This window comes from Myxine glutinosa, chromosome 1, assembly GCF_964187855.1.
Source record: "Myxine glutinosa chromosome 1, kmMyxGlut1.1, whole genome shotgun sequence".
NCBI classification, from domain to species: Eukaryota; Metazoa; Chordata; class Myxini; order Myxiniformes; family Myxinidae; genus Myxine; species Myxine glutinosa.
Genome location: NC_136261.1, coordinates 288,527,137 through 288,541,747, shown reverse-complemented (window position 1 = coordinate 288,541,747; position 14,611 = coordinate 288,527,137). Strand labels below are relative to the sequence as shown.

The 14,611-nt window shown below is 37.5% G+C and overlaps 1 protein-coding gene across 9 annotated transcripts in view; it reads right to left on the bottom strand.

Moving 5' to 3' along the window:
- LOC137438689 (uncharacterized) overlaps positions 1–14,611 on the bottom strand; it is a 155,730-nt gene that overhangs the window by 50,618 nt on the left and 90,501 nt on the right. For all 9 annotated transcript variants that reach the window (XR_013621185.1, XR_013621183.1, XR_013621179.1 and 6 more), the window contains one exon: positions 12,747–12,870. The gene's annotated coding sequence lies outside the window, so the exon portion shown is untranslated. The remainder of the gene's footprint in view (positions 1–12,746; positions 12,871–14,611) is intronic.

Here is a 14,611-nt window from a genome sequence, read left to right as displayed (position 1 = left end):
TAGGGTCTAGGAATCCAATGGCAACATAAAATCCAATGGCAACATCTTGGAACACCCACAGTTCCAATACTGGAGTCTCACGATGGCATTGGAGAACAGCATCCTGACCTTTGTGCGCTCATTGAGGGAGGCTGACTTTGAAATGTACTTAGATGCTTTATGGGAGCTTCTTCCGTGGTTCTTTGCTCTTGACCATACACACTATGCAAGATGGGTCACAGTCCATTTGCGTGATATGATGGACTTGCACAAGACACACCCTAAAGTTCTGGATAATTTCCGAGCTGGCATGTTCACGGTACAAAAGACCCAACGCAAATTTTCTTCAATTGCTACAGATCATGCACATGAACAGAACAATGCACGTATCAAGGGAGATGGAGGAGCTGTGGGTCTGCTGGACAATGCCCATGCTCTGCAAAGATGGATGGTTGCAGGTCCAGAGGTCTCAAGGGTGATTGATGAGTTTGAGACTGCACAGGAGCAACATGAAAGCAAAGCGCCATCACTGCATCATGATCAGAATAAAAGCACCCAGATGACCTTTGACAAACATGTCAGATCACTTGTATCAGTTATCGAGGAGCTAGGTAATCCATTTCTTGAAGAAACCGCTGACCTTTTGGTCCTTGACACAAAGGATATAGCAAGTGTATCAGTCGTACAAAGTGTGAAAGAAGTGCAGAAAGTGGGAAAGGAGGCTCTGGAGTCACTTGTGCAAGAGAGGCTGATTGAACGCTCAAAGCCTTTGAATGATGTCGTCCCACGCAAAAAGTTACCTCTGTTTGGCAGCTCATCAGTAACAGACCAGCTGACAGATAAACACAAGGTAGCCTCATTGAAGAGTGATGTTCAACTGTTTTCTCGCCTCTATATTGCCTGTCAAACCCGCGAGGGAAACCTGGATGAATTTTTCCATCATGAAAATCAATCTTTCCCTCCATCTCTGTCCAAGGATGGGAAGCTTCGACCTGGTACAAAGAGCGACCTTTTGGACTGCTTAGAGGAACTTTCACCATCAAGCACACAGATGCCAGAGGTGACATGTGTCATACTTGATGGGGCAGTAATTGTTCAAAAGCTAAAGCCCGATGTTGGCACAGTCAAAACATTTGGCGAATATGCCGAAAAGGTCTTCATCCCATTTGTTTTCTCACAGTACAAATCTGCAACCCGACTTGATCTGGTGTGGGACCGTTACCTACCCGACAGCCTTAAGAGCATGACCCGTGAAAAGCGTGGCAAGGGGGTTCGCCGACGAGTAGATACCTCAGTTGCAATTCCTGGACAGTGGCAGAACTTTCTTCGAGTTGATGAAAACAAGCGTGAACTCTTCAGCTTCCTTTCCAATGAAACAATTAAATCATTTGAAGACCAGCGCAAGGAGCTAGTTGTCACACTTGATACAGAGGTTCTTACTGCTCCACCACGCATTGATCTAGAATTACTCTCCCCGTGCACTCAGGAAGAGGCAGATGGTCGGATGTTCCTACATGCTGCTGATGCAACACAGAGAGGGCATAGTAAGGTCCTCATACAAACTGTGGACACAGATGTTGTCGTGCTTGCAGTTACAGCATCCCAGAAGCTTTCAGTGATGATATGGTTACAATTTGGGACAGGCAAGAACATGCGATTTATCTCTGCACATGATATAGCCACAGCTCTTGACCCTGAGAAATCTAAAGCCCTCCCCATGTTTCATGCACTAACAGGGTGTGACACTTCTTCAGCGTTTAATGGGCGTGGAAAGGTAACTGCATGGAATGTGTGGGAATCATTCCCTGAGCTCACAGAGGTACTAGCAGAAATTTGCCACCAGAGCACAGAGATAACTGAAACCTGCATGAACGTCATTGAGAGATTTGTTATTCTGTTGTATGATCGCACAAGTACTGCTACTGACATTAACATTGTACGAAAGAAACTGTTTGCAAAGAAGGGCAGACCTGTGGAATCAATTCCACCAACACATGATGCCCTTGTGCAGCACGTAAAGCGGGCAGTATACCAAGGCGCACTATGCTGGGGACAAGCATTGCATGCTAAGCCTGATCTACCTAGCCCCACTGAATGGGGTTGGCAAAAAACGTCTGCTGGCCAGTTCAAACCAATATGGACAACACTTCCAGAGGCTGCAAAGATCTGCAATGAACTTGTTAAGTGTGGGTGCAAAAAAGGATGTACTGGTCGTTGCCGGTGTAAGAAAGCTGCACTTCCCTGTACTTCTCTCTGCGCATGTGATGGAGAATGCAGCAAAGACTAGAAAACCACAAGATGGCACAGTTACAGTCTGCGATGTCATAGACACTTTTAATCACTGAAGAATGCCAACCTGTTAAGAGTATTTACATGCATTCCCAGTATGCATGATACTATGCAAAATTAATATTTTCATTTGACTGCTTAATATTTTATGTTACCATTGGATTCCTAGACCCTAAAAATGTAGGTGTAGGCACTGCAACCATTTAGATAGCTGTTCTAATTATGGAGATATTCATCAAAACAGGTCTGTTATGGCGGCCATCTTGGATTTCAAGATGGCTGCCATATACTATTGAATATTTTATGTTGCCATTGGATTCCTAGACCCTAAAAATGTAGGTATAGGCACTTCGACCATTTTGATATCTGTTCTAATTATGGAGATATTCATCAAAACAGGTCTTGTATGACGGCCATCCTGAATTTCAAGATGGCCGCCATATGGGGTGAAATTGGAGATGCCCCCTGGACTAAAAATCTTTCTTTTGGGGTATTCTAGCCATGTGCCAAGTTTCATGCTTTTAAGGGAAAAGGCACAATTCATCAGTTAAGCAGCCCCACTATTATATCTAAGTGCAATTACTTCTTTTTTTTAGCAAAACGATCAAAAATGTTCAGTGAAATTGCTGCATCTGTGTGGTTTATTTGAGACAATGAAATTACTTGTTTTTAGCAAAACAATCAAAAAGGTTAGATGAAACTGCTTCATCTGTGTGGTTTGTTTGAGACAATGAAATTACTTGTTTTTAGCAAAACAATCAAAAAGGTTAAATGAAACTGCTGCATCTGTGTGTTTTGTTTGAGACAATGAAATTACTTGTTTTTAGTAAAACAATAAAAAATGTTAGGTGAAACTGCTGCATTTGCATGTTTTGCCTGTTTTGTTTGAGACAATGAAATTACTTGTTTTTAGTAAAACAATCAAAAAGGTTCGATGAAACTGCTGTCTCTGTGTGTTTTGTTTGAGACAATGAAATTACTTGTTTTTATCAAAACAATCAAAAAGGTTAGATGAAACTACTGCATCTGCGTGTTTTGTTTAAGACAATAAAATTACTTGTTTTTAGTAAAGCAATCAAAAAGGTTAGATGAAACTGCTGCATCTGTGTGTTTTGTTTGAGACAATGAAATTACTTGTTTTTAGTGAAACAATCAAAAAGGTTCGATGAAACTGCTGCATCTGCGTGTTTTGTTTGAGACAATAAAATTACTTGTTTTTAGTAAAGCAATCAAAAAGGTTAGATGAAACTGCTGCATCTGTGTGTTTTGTTTGAGACAATGAAATTACTTGTTTTTAGTGAAACAATCAAAAAGGTTCGATGAAACTGCTGCATCTGCGTGTTTTGTTTGAGACAATAAAATTACTTGTTTTTAGTAAAGCAATCAAAAAGGTTCGATGAAACTGCTGCATCTGTGTGTTTTGTTTGAAACAATGAAATTACTTGTTTTTTCGCAAAACAATCAAAAAGGTTAGATGAAACTGCTGCATCTGTGTGTTTTGTTTGAGACAATGAAATTACTTGTTTTTAGTGAAACAATCAAAAAGGTTAGATGAAACTGCTGCATCTGTGTGTTTTGTTTGAGACAATGAAATTACTTGTTTTTAGCAAAACAATAAAAAAAGGTTAGATGAAACTGCTGTCTCTGTGTTTTGTTTGAGACAATGAAATTACTTGTTTTTAGTAAAACCCTCAAAAAGGTTAGATGAAACTGCTGTCTCTGTGTATGAAATTACTTGTTTTTAGTAAAACAATTTAAAATGTGAGGTGAAACTGCTGCATTTGCATGTTTTGTTTGAGACAATGAAATTACTTGTTTTTAGGAAAACAATCAAAAAGGTTAGATGAAACTGCTGTCTCTGTGTTTTGTTTGAGACAATGAAATTACTTGTTTTTAGTAAAACAATCAAAAAGGTTAGATGAAACTGCTGTCTCTGTGTTTTGTTTGAGACAATGAAATTACTTGTTTTTAGGAAAACAATCAAAAAGGTGAGATGAAACTGCTGCATCTGTGTGTTTTGTTTGAGACAATGAAATTACTTGTTTTTAGTAAAACAATCAAAAAGGTTAGATGAAACTGCTGCATCTGTGTGTTTGGTTTGAGACAATGAAATTACTTGTTTTCAGTAAAACAATCAAAAAGGTAAGAGGAAACTGCTGTCTCTGTGTGTTTTGTTTTATAAAAAAAAAATAACCACCTTTAGAGGCCATTTTTCCCCGCAAAGCAGGGAGTTGGCCTTTTTCGGGAACCATGGTTGTTGTTGTTTTTTTGGTCCCCTTTTTGAAGCAATGTTTTATGGCCGGATGCCCTTCCTGACGCCAACCCTTTTTGCCGCCTTTTAACGTACAAACAGGGAATTACCAGTGAACTGGTACTCAATTAGCCGACCTCGGAAGGATGAACAGGCTGAGTCAACCCCCCTGGCGTTAATTACAGCGATCGACCGGGATTCGAACCCAGGATTCTAGGATCCTAAGCCGGCACCCTAGCCGCTAGCCCAACATACAATGAAATTAATTGTTTTTGTGACACAATCAAAAAGGTGAGATGAAACTGCTGCATCTGTGTGTTTTGTTTGAGACAATGAAATTACTTGATTTTAGTGAAACAATCAAAAAGGTGAGGTGAAACTGCTGCATTTGCATGTTTGGTTTGAGACAATGAAATTACTTGTTTTCAGTAAAACAATCAAAAAGGTTAGATGAAACTGCTGTCTCTGTGTGTTTGGTTTGAGACAATGAAATTACTTGATTTTAGTGGAACAATCAAAAAGGTGAGGTGAAACTGCTGCATTTGCATGTTTGGTTTGAGACAATGAAATTACTTGTTTTCAGTGAAACAATCAAAAAGGTGAGATGAAACTGCTGCATATGTGTGTTTTGTTTGAGACAATGAAATTACTTGTTTTTAGTAAATCAATCAAAAAGGTTAGATGAAACTGCTGTCTCTGTGTGTTTTGTTTGAGACAATGAAATTACTTGTTTTTAGTAAAACAATCAAAAAGGTTAGATGAAACTGCTGCATCTGTGTGTTTGGTTTGAGACAATGAAATTACTTGTTTTTAGTAAAACAATCAAAAAGGTTAGATGAAACTGCTGCATATGTGTTTTGTTTGAGACAATGAAATTACTTGTTTTTAGTAAAACAATCAAAAAGTTTCGATGAAACTGTTGCATCTGTGTGTTTTGTTTGAGACAATGAAATTACTTGTTTTTAGTAAAACAATCAAAAAGGTTAGATGAAACTGATGTCTCTGTGTTTTGTTTGAGACAATGAAATTACTTGTTTTTATTAAAACAATCAAAAAGGTTAGATGAAACTGCTGCATCTGTGTGTTTTGTTTGAGACAATGAAATTACTTGTTTTTAGTAAAACAATCAAAAAGGTTAGATGAAACTGCTGCATATGTGTGTTTTGTTTGAGACAATGAAATTACTTGTTTTTAGAGAAACAATCAAAAAGGTTTGATGAAACTGCTGTCTCTGTGTGTTTTGTTTGAGACAATGAAATTACTTGTTTTTAGAGAAACAATCAAAAAGGTTCGATGAAACTGCTGCATCTGTTTGTTTTGTTTGAGACAATGAAATTACTTGTTTTTAGTAAAACAATCAAAAAGGTTAGATGAAACTGCTGTCTCTGTGTGGTTTGTTTGAGACAATGAAATTACTTGTTTTTAGCAAAACAATTAAAAAAGGTTAGATGAAACTGCTGTCTCTGTGTTTTGTTTGAGACAATGAAATTACTTGTTTTTAGTAAAACCCTCAAAAAGGTTAGATGAAACTGCTGTCTCTGTGTTTTGTTTGAGACAATGAAATTACTTGTTTTTAGTAAAACAATTTAAAATGTGAGGTGAAACTGCTGCATTTGCATGTTTTGTTTGAGACAATGAAATTACTTGTTTTTAGGAAAACAATCAAAAAGGTTAGATGAAACTGCTGTCTCTGTGTTTTGTTTGAGACAATGAAATTACTTGTTTTTAGTAAAACAATCAAAAAGGTTAGATGAAACTGCTGTCTCTGTGTTTTGTTTGAGACAATGAAATTACTTGTTTTTAGGAAAACAATCAAAAAGGTGAGATGAAACTGCTGCATCTGTGTGTTTTGTTTGAGACAATGAAATTACTTGTTTTTAGTAAAACAATCAAAAAGGTTAGATGAAACTGCTGCATCTGTGTGTTTGGTTTGAGACAATGAAATTACTTGTTTTCAGTAAAACAATCAAAAAGGTAAGAGGAAACTGCTGTCTCTGTGTTTTGTTTTATAAAAAAAACATAACCACCTTTAGAGGCCATTTTTCCCCGCAAAGCAGGGAGTTGGCCTTTTTCGGGAACCATGGTTGTTGTTGTTTTTTTGGTCTCCTTTTTGAAGCAATGTTTTACGGCCGGATGCCCTTCCTGATGCCAACCCTTTTTGCCGCCTTTTAACGACAAACAGGGAATTACCAGTGAACTGGTTCTCAATTAGCCGACCTCGGAAGGATGACAGGCTGAGTCAACCCCCCTGGCGTTAATTACAGCGATCGACCGGGATTCAAACCCAGGATCCTAGGATCCTAAGCCGGCACCCTAGCCGCTAGCCCAACATACAATGAAATTAATTGTTTTTGTGACACAATCAAAAAGGTGAGATGAAACTGCTGCATCTGTGTGTTTTGTTTGAGACAATGAAATTACTTGATTTTAGTGAAACAATCAAAAAGGTGAGGTGAAACTGCTGCATTTGCATGTTTGGTTTGAGACAATGAAATTACTTGTTTTCAGTAAAACAATCAAAAAGGTTAGATGAAACTGCTGTCTCTGTGTGTTTGGTTTGAGACAATGAAATTACTTGTTTTCAGTAAAACAATCAAAAAGGTTAGATGAAACTGCTGTCTCTGTGTGTTTGGTTTGAGACAATGAAATTACTTGATTTTAGTGGAACAATCAAATAGGTGAGGTGAAACTGCTGCATATGTGTGTTTTGTTTGAGACAATGAAATTACTTGTTTTCAGTGAAACAATCAAAAAGGTGAGATGAAACTGCTGCATATGTGTGTTTTGTTTGAGACAATGAAATTACTTGTTTTTAGTAAATCAATCAAAAAGGTTAGATGAAACTGCTGTCTCTGTGTGTTTTGTTTGAGACAATGAAATTACTTGTTTTTAGTAAAACAATCAAAAAGGTTAGATGAAACTGCTGCATCTGTGTTTGGTTTGAGACAATGAAATTACTTGTTTTTAGTAAAACAATCAAAAAGGTTAGATGAAACTGCTGCATATGTGTTTTGTTTGAGACAATGAAATTACTTGTTTTTAGTAAAACAATCAAAAAGTTTCGATGAAACTGTTGCATCTGTGTGTTTTGTTTGAGACAATGAAATTACTTGTTTTTAGTAAAACAATCAAAAAGGTTAGATGAAACTGATGTCTCTGTGTTTTGTTTGAGACAATGAAATTACTTGTTTTTATTAAAACAATCAAAAAGGTTAGATGAAACTGCTGCATCTGTGTGTTTTGTTTGAGACAATGAAATTACTTGTTTTTAGTAAAACAATCAAAAAGGTTAGATGAAACTGCTGCATATGTGTGTTTTGTTTGAGACAATGAAATTACTTGTTTTTAGTAAAACAATCAAAAAGTTTCGATGAAACTGTTGCATCTGTGTGTTTTGTTTGAGACAATGAAATTACTTGTTTTTAGCAAAACAATAAAAAAAGGTGAGATGAAACTGCTGTCTCTGTGTTTTGTTTGAGACAATGAAATTACTTGTTTTTAGTAAAACCCTCAAAAAGGTTAGATGAAACTGCTGTCTCTGTGTTTTGTTTGAGACAATGAAATTACTTGTTTTTAGTAAAACAATTTAAAATGTGAGGTGAAACTGCTGCATTTGCATGTTTTGTTTGAGACAATGAAATTACTTGTTTTTAGGAAAACAATCAAAAAGGTTAGATGAAACTGCTGTCTCTGTGTTTTCTTTGAGACAATGAAATTACTTGTTTTTAGTAAAACAATCAAAAAGGTTAGATGAAACTGCTGTCTCTGTGTTTTGTTTGAGACAATGAAATTACTTGTTTTTAGGAAAACAATCAAAAAGGTGAGATGAAACTGCTGCATCTATGTGTTTTGTTTGAGACAATGAAATTACTTGTTTTTAGTAAAACAATCAAAAAGGTTAGATGAAACTGCTGCATGTGTGTTTGGTTTGAGACAATGAAATTACTTGTTTTCAGTAAAACAATCAAAAAGGTAAGAGGAAACTGCTGTCTCTGTGTGTTTTGTTTTATAAAAAAAAAATAACCACCTTTAGAGGCCATTTTTCCCCGCAAAGCAGGGAGTTGGCCTTTTTCGGGAACCATGGTTGTTGTTGTTTTTTTGGTCCCCTTTTTGAAGCAATGTTTTACGGCTGGATGCCCTTCCTGACGCCAACCCTTTTTGCCGCCTTTTAACGACAAACAGGGAATTACCAGTGAACTGGTACTCAATTAGCCGACCTCGGAAGGATGACAGGCTGAGTCAACCCCCCTGGCGTTAATTACAGCGATCGACCGGGATTCGAACCCAGGATTCTAGGATCCTAAGCCGGCACCCTAGCCGCTAGCCCAACATACAATGAAATTAATTGTTTTTGTGACACAATCAAAAAGGTGAGATGAAACTGCTGCATCTGTGTGTTTTGTTTGAGACAATGAAATTACTTGATTTTAGTGAAACAATCAAAAAGGTGAGGTGAAACTGCTGCATTTGCATGTTTGGTTTGAGACAATGAAATTACTTGTTTTCAGTAAAACAATCAAAAAGGTTAGATGAAACTGCTGTCTCTGTGTGTTTGGTTTGAGACAATGAAATTACTTGATTTTAGTGGAACAATCAAAAAGGTGAGGTGAAACTGCTGCATTTGCATGTTTGGTTTGAGACAATGAAATTACTTGTTTTCAGTGAAACAATCAAAAAGGTGAGATGAAACTGCTGCATATGTGTGTTTTGTTTGAGACAATGAAATTACTTGTTTTTAGTAAATCAATCAAAAAGGTTAGATGAAACTGCTGTCTCTGTGTGTTTTGTTTGAGACAATGAAATTACTTGTTTTTAGTAAAACAATCAAAAAGGTTAGATGAAACTGCTGCATCTGTGTGTTTGGTTTGAGACAATGAAATTACTTGTTTTTAGTAAAACAATCAAAAAGGTTAGATGAAACTGCTGCATATGTGTTTTGTTTGAGACAATGAAATTACTTGTTTTTAGTAAAACAATCAAAAAGTTTCGATGAAACTGTTGCATCTGTGTGTTTTGTTTGAGACAATGAAATTACTTGTTTTTAGTAAAACAATCAAAAAGGTTAGATGAAACTGATGTCTCTGTGTTTTGTTTGAGACAATGAAATTACTTGCTTTTATTAAAACAATCAAAAAGGTTAGATGAAACTGCTGCATCTGTGTGTTTTGTTTGAGACAATGAAATTACTTGTTTTTAGTAAAACAATCAAAAAGGTTAGATGAAACTGCTGCATATGTGTGTTTTGTTTGAGACAATGAAATTACTTGTTTTTAGTAAAACAATCAAAAAGTTTCGATGAAACTGTTGCATCTGTGTGTTTTGTTTGAGACAATGAAATTACTTGTTTTTAGTAAAACAATCAAAAAAGTGAGGTGAAACTGCTGCATTTGCATGTTTTGTTTGAGACAATGAAATTACTTGTTTTTAGAGAAACAATCAAAAAGGTTTGATGAAACTGCTGTCTCTGTGTGTTTTGTTTGAGACAATGAAATTACTTGTTTTTAGAGAAACAATCAAAAAGGTTCGATGAAACTGCTGCATCTGTTTGTTTTGTTTGAGACAATGAAATTACTTGTTTTTAGTAAAACAATCAAAAAGGTTAGATGAAACTGCTGTCTCTGTGTGTTTTGTTTGAGACAATGAAATTACTTGTTTTTCGTAAAACAATCAAAAAGGTTAGATGAAACTGCTGTCTCTGTGTGTTTTGTTTGAGACAATGAAATTACTTGTTTTTCGTAAAACAATCAAAAAGGTTAGATGAAACTGCTGCATATGTGTGTTTTGTTTGAGACAATGAAATTACTTGTTTTTAGTAAAACAATCAAAAAGGTTAGATGAAACTGATGTCTCTGTGTTTTGTTTGAGACAATGAAATTACTTGTTTTTAGTAAAACAATCAAAAAGGTTAGATGAAACTGCTGCATCTGTGTGTTTTGTTTGAGACAATGATATTACTTGTTTTTAGTAAAACAATCAAAAAGGTTAGATGAAACTGCTGCATATGTGTGTTTTGTTTTAGACAATGAAATTACTTGTTTTTAGCAAAACAATCAAAATGGTACAATAGGTTAGACTTTGAAGGGTCATCCAATATAATTAAAATTCCTTACACTGCCAAACGTCTTGACACACTCAACTTTGAGCTATCTGGCCTTTGTTCAATTATTGCCTGTCTCGCCTGTCATCCTGGTGCTTCCCAGGCAGGGTGAGATCTGAATGTGGGAGCCTTCCCGAGGATGGACATTAAGGATCTCTTGGTGTCTTTCCGGAAAAGTAGGCAAGTTATCATCGGTAACCCGAATAAATTGCAAATTCCTGACATTTTTTTTTCTTTTCTTTTTTTTTGTAGACAGGATCGAGGCTCGTGAAAGAGCTAACATTTATCACACAAAAAAATCAGACACCTAAAACTTATAATAAGGGGAGCTGTAGACAAGATGGGGAGAGAAAGGGAAGCACACAAAATCTTGAAGACGAGTGGCATGGTGACCAAGTCTTTCTGAGACCTAAGCATCTTCTGGTTATGGATCAAGACTTATGGGTGGATGGATTAAAAGACAAATCCTCAAAGTGATATGAAACAGCTATCTGTGATTGCCTCCACCACTGATCATGGACGGGGGTTAAGTTTTCATCCCTGTCTGTTTGTCTGCCTGTCTGTCTGCGAGCAGGATATCTCAAACAGTTATGGATGGATTCGGACGAAACGTGGTGGGCAGGTAGGGTGTGTGACGAGGGAGAATTGATTAGATTTTGGTGAAGATCCGGATCCGGATACGAGAATTTTTAAGTGATTCTTCGCCATTGAAAGATAGAGCCAACAACGATATGTAGTATGATATTCAAAAAGTTGTGGATGAGTTCTGACCACACTTGGTGGATGAGTTTGATTAGGCGAGAAGAACAAACTGATTAGATTTTGGTTCAGGTCCGAATCCAGATCCGGCCTATTAATGGGATACAACACGTAAACTGTTGAGCCTGGCGGAGGTATACGCTCTACATAGTGCTGTTGTAGGTTTTTTTATTTCAATAAAAGTTGTTTGATTTGTTTGAGTATAAATCACGTTATGTGAAACTGCTGTCCAGAAAGTATTTTTCATTTTATTTTTTTTAACCAGGATTAATCACTCAGTAAAACAAAAGAGCATGAAGCAGTCGTCCATATTAGCAGTTTTGTTTTAAATTTATGCGATATCGTCTGAGATTGCCTAATGGTATGTGAAATTAGTGGCAGCACATCAATCTATTTTCTCAATGGAAGGTTATTATATTGGGGTGCAACCTGGAGAGGAAATAGTACTTTGTGACCCAGAGTTTAATTTCCATATTTTTTCTTTATTTTTTTTCCACTTGCCATTCTGCGTTGTGTTTATTTATTTATTTATTCATTAAAAAACCCTATTATATGCTTTCAGAAGTGTTTTGCATGGAAACTCTCAGATAACATATAAAGTTTTTTGTCTGGTTTGCTGCATATACCATCTTATTAAGCCGATATGCTTCCAGCCGATTACTCTCTCAAATTGAACTGCTTGCTGACCTATTCTGCAAAACCTGCGTTACGTTGCCTCTTAAGCTCTTGCAACTTTCGCTTGGGCATTTTTGAGCAATCGCTTACTTTTTCAATATGATGGTAATCAAAAAAAAATGTTCAAGATGCATGAACTCACATATTTGTCTGGAGAAATCTCCAGCAATATAATGCCAAGAAAAAGGACAAAAGACACAAAGCACCTTCGGAATATAAAGAGTCAAAAGGTTCTGCGGCCAGAAATGAATTTCGCAATCAATCTGACTCGAGGGATGAAATAAAAAAATTTTTTTACCGGACGAAGTATTGCTCGATGATGCTCAAGCAAAACAACACCGTTATTGTATGGCAGGGTAATTGTAATACACTGTTTAAAATGCACCGTCGTGCCAACAAAATGGAGTGGCTGCTCCTTGGGGTTTCACTGGGCTGTGTGAACGGCCAATTGTGCAAAACACCTTTACATTCAGGCGTATACATCAGAAACATTTAGAGCACGTTTTAATTATGCATTCTCAAAGTGCTTTGGCAGTGTAAGGAACTCTGATTAGATAGTATGAACAAATTCGGGAGATTCTCCCTAATGTAACCGGTCGTGATTGCTCGTGCCCTTGCCAATCACCATTTCCCTGTTTATATTTCACGAAATTCACAGTAATTGTCAACAGTATAATTGGGAGCTATTATACTAACCTCCTCGCTGTCTGCTTCTGGGTCAATCCTCGCCAAGGTTGCCAATCTCTGTGATCTTCGTAGAAGAGTGTTGCGCTGTCGAGTACGTCTTCCTTCACTGGAGACGGTAAACCAGCTGGGTTGTCTGAAAGGTGGACCGAAAAGAATCCATGCTATATTTCATAAGACAAGACCTTTGGGTCACCATTCTAAAATTCCTGAGCTATTATTTCATCTATTCACTTATCAATCCTGAGACAAAGAATAATATTTATGGCCCAGCTATAAACATTGTATAGGAATTTAGTGAGGGCTCATCGAGAATAATGTGTACAGTTGTGGTCAACAAATCTCAGGAAGGATATACCTGTCATGGAAAGGGTTCAGCATAGGGTTACTCGATTGATTCCAGGGCTAGATAGACTAAGATATGGGGAAGGTTTGAAGGAGACAGGATTTATACATTGGAAAGGAGGTGATTGCAAGAGGATTTGATAGAGATGTTTAAGATAATGAAGGGTGTGTACAAGATATGTGCAGTGGACCTTTTCATCAGAGGGGACAGGGTGAGGACCCAGTGCAATGGCTTGAGGGTAAAAAGATGAGAGGTAGGACAGTTTTAAGGCAGGGGTCTTTCAGTCGGAGGGTTGTTAATGCATGGTCTCTCCTGCAAGGTAGTGGCAGTGGAGAGGGTGAATAAGTTTAAATGGGATTTCGATGGGTACCTGGATGCATTGGAGATGGATAGGTATAGGTAATATTGGTTTGTTTGTGAATGGTTGACAATACTGGGGTTGGTGCAGCTCAGGCATTATGGGCCGAATTGTCTCCTGCACTAACGTTTCTTGTGTATCCTTGTGTATGATATAACCCAAAGGTAACACCTTTGTTTTGGAGGTGTGAAACATGTTTAAAATCCCAAGTCATCGGTTATTGTTATTTTCCGTTTCAATTCCAAAAGTTTGCCTTTTTTTTTTTTATCTCCGCCGTTTTATATCCCTACTGCCTATTTGACGCAATGAATGCTTTGCGAGTACAAAGTTATGTGCCCCCTCGAGGGATGGCTTTTAGATTTCAAGCCAACCTATTATTATTACAAGGTTTTACACTGGGGGAAAAAGACAAGCCTACTGTATGGCCACCTTATCCATAACCCAGCACTCTCGCCTATTGCAGGGAGTGCTAATTGCACAACGAAACCCAAGCAGGAATATTGGCCAGGGTACCAGCATGCCATCACTTAAAGATATAGTGGCAGGGGCAGATCCAGGGGGGGGGGGTGCAGGGGGTGCGCACCCCCTCCCCCCCTTCGATCCAGGATGAGGGTGCAGGCGGTGCGAATCTGTTGAACTGTTGGACCAGGGACGAACGCAAGGAACTGCAGAAACTTCCAAGAACTCACGAAATGCCGTTTCTGACGATCTTTTTTTTTAAAATTCCCTGGGGGAGGACCACCAGACCCCCCTTACTCCCCCCTCCCCAGCGCTATAGGTTCATGCACCCCGCCCGTCTTCAAATTCATGGATCCACCCCTGAGTGGGATAATTAACATCACTACATAAATACAGATGGGATCATGGCACAGCTGTCTTTACATTCCCATTTGAAGAAAGCCCTTACATTTGTGCAATGGGAAGCAGCAACCATGTTGTAAATGCACCAGTATGGTTATTTATTTATATTTTATACCCAGCCGGCGATTAACCTCAGACTAGACAGGTCAGGGATAAGCTCATTACCAACCTACAGTCATGTGAAAAAGTAAGTACACCCATGTACTTACTTTTTCCACATGCGGAATTTGCATTTATGTTTATTTAAATTATACAATGGACTACAAAATGTAAATGTTTCATGATATTTGTTATATTATATCACCTTTATCT